Source organism: Artemia sp. Qi Xiang Cuo, chromosome 2, assembly GCF_049724085.1.
Source record: "Artemia sp. Qi Xiang Cuo chromosome 2, ASM4972408v1, whole genome shotgun sequence".
Taxonomy (NCBI): Eukaryota; Metazoa; Arthropoda; class Branchiopoda; order Anostraca; family Artemiidae; genus Artemia; species Artemia sp. Qi Xiang Cuo.
The window spans coordinates 67,495,687-67,498,715 of record NC_142795.1 but is presented as its reverse complement, the minus strand read 5'-3'; positions in this window follow the sequence as shown (position 1 = coordinate 67,498,715).

The window sequence follows — 3,029 nt, the reverse complement described above, 5'->3', positions numbered from 1 at the left end:
CGTAAGTTAATTCGTAAGTTACGTTACAACAAAATTTCGAGAAAGTCAATTGGCAAAAAAAGGAAAATTAATATGCAAATTTCGTTTTAATTATTCATGTACGGTGAGCCAAAATCAAAGCTGCATTAATTCAAAAACGTTCAGAAATTAACTAAAAACACAAGTTTTTTTAACTTAAAGTAAGGAGCAACATTAAAACTAAAAACGAACAGAAATTATTCCGTATATGAAAGGGGCTGTCCCCTCCTCAACGCCTCGCTCTTTACGCTAAAGTTTGTCTCTTTCTCACAACTTTATTTTATAAAACACTAAAAATCTTTAGAGTAAAGAGCGAGGCGTTGAGGAGGACACAGCCCCTTTCATATCCGGAATAATTTCTGTTCGTTTTAAGTTTTAATGTCGCTTCTTACTTTCAGTTAAAAAAAACTTGTTTTTTTTTAGTAAATCAGCATAAAAAACCAACTATTTTCATATGCATATATTGTTATCAAAATTCTGCTTTTTTAGCGTTTCCATTACCTTTGGGCCGAGTCATTCCAAGCTTACAATTCGGTACGACAAACCGTTTGATACACCAAGCCTTTTTTGGCTTAAAGTTACCTAATAACAAAAGAATTACTAATTATAACTAGTACATTTTTTTTTTATTTAAACGAATCTTATTATTGATCTTATGTTCGCCTCTTGTTAAACAATAACTATTATAATCCTTAATGAAAAACTTACACTTTCTATCATGATAAAATATATTACAATATTCTTGAAGAATGAGTGCCCTTATTCAAATTTCCTTTCCCCTTAATATAGGCATAAATCTGATTTAGTATTAAATAACTAGTAACATTCGTAAATGCTTAAACACTTCACAATTTTCTATTGGTGTCATCTTTTATGGTTTTATTTTCCGTCCTCATTCTCATCCGTGATGAAGGTGTCCTCATCCGTGAGTGCAGCGTAAGTGAATATTTTCCTACAGTGCATTCTTTTTTGGGGGCAACGTTTTTCTGTTACACCCGTCTCTAGGAACAGTGCATTGTGGATAACATTTTCCTTGGGCTCAATCTTTTGTGAACATTATTTTCCAGCACTTTCACCATTTTCTATGTTTGCCGTAAACTTTTTGATGGCACCCATGAAAAATAAAATTGCGAAATATACGAATATAGAATAATGAAAATATACGAACTCGAGCTAAAGGCAAAATAACCTCAAACATAAGATGAATATGCCTCTTTATGGTTCTTAGGATTTTTATTACTTTGAATTTATTTGATTACGTAAGTTGTTTCAGGTTTCGGGAAACTGTTTTCCCCTATTCATAGCCTTTTCAACTTCAATATACTGTTTCTGATATGTTTACTAAGATGCATAAAAGAAGTATATGCATTGTAAACACATTTGTTGACAGCGCAAATTTTTCAGCAGGTTTCTTTGATGAGGTTTTTGTAACTTAATATTCTAAGAATCTAGAAAGGCATTCAAGTCATTTGAGACACAAGTATCAGAGAAAGAGTTTCTGTCAAGAAGAAAGATACGTCCCCCGAGAACACTTGAAAAAATTCATATGAAGTAGAATAGCATCTATTAACTAAAATTTTCAGAGGTCAATATGCCCAAGTCAAAAAAAAAGAAAGAAAAAAAAATTGGAGAAAATTCAAGATAAGAATTCATTAGTGGTTTCTATTATAATACAGAAATCAGGAATACAGATATTCATGTAGACATATAGCATTTCCCGGATCAATTTTACCAAGCCAAGAAAGGGAGAAATTTCAAGAATATTTCATTTCTATTTTTAAAATTAAATGTAGAAATTCTCTGTTTGAAAAATATAGAGATTTTGCTGTTATTTGGTAATGTGCTTTATTGTGGAAAATTTTTCACGGTCATGAATTAATATTGAAATATAGTGCCCAGAAGACAATTTGAGCAAGTTCATAAACGAATGAACAATTGAGAAATCTCAAGGAAATGACCATCGTTGGTTTTGGCTTCAACATCGAAATCCTTTGCAGAAAAAGGAGCATAATTTGTTGGTATTTGTTAATATGATTGAGTGGGATAAATAATCTTAAGTGAACTTTAGACTTGGTCAAATTAACTTAAACAGTGTTTTGGCGTTTGCTTTATAAGATTTTCTGTTAGAGTTTGGTAGTAATCCCTGTTTTAAGGAACTTGTTCATGGCAATGTGTAAAGTCTAGGGCAATTAAATACTTTGACGCGTCAACTTCAAACGTGTTAAACAGCAGATTTTGTCAGGTTGACCGAAGAAACTTTGTTAGCTTTGCGAAGTTTGGTGACCTATCTCAGAGGACAGAATAAACAAATACAGAATAAAATAGTCAATTATCCTGAGAATACCCTTAAGCTAGAATTTTAATCTAAGAGTTTTAAAATTTCACAATGATTTGTCAAAAAATTCTTTTAACTTCTTTTTTTGTGCAGTAAAATTTTCTATCATCGCTAAAAATACTATTGCCAACGTGTTACTTCTTTTAGTCACTGGACAAGGTAACAGTTTTTTTTCGTTGTTGTAAACCTGATGGTCGTTTTTCTCTCATCAGGCAACGGGTTTTTCTATGCCATCACAGAAGGGTCAAGGGTATTTTTTGCCATCGTAAAAGCTGTCATTTTTTGTATAAGCATCAAATATTTTATGTTTAATCGTTTTATTTAATTTTTTTATTCACAACATTTTGTCAAAAAAATCTTTTAACTTCTTTTTTGTGCAGTAAAATTTTCGATCATCGCTAAAAATACTATTGCCAACGTGTTACTTCTTTTAGTCACTGGACAAGGTAACAGTTTTTTTTCGTTGTTGTAAACCTGATGGTCTTTTTTCTCTCATCAGGCAACGGGTTTTTCTCTGCCATCACAGAAGGGTCAAGGGTATTTTTTGCCATCGTAAAAGCTGTCATTTTTTGTATAAGCATCAAATATTTTATGTTTAATCGTTTTATTTAATTTTTTTTTTCACAAAATTTTGTCAAAAAAATCTTAACTTATTTTTTTGTGCAGTAAAATTTTC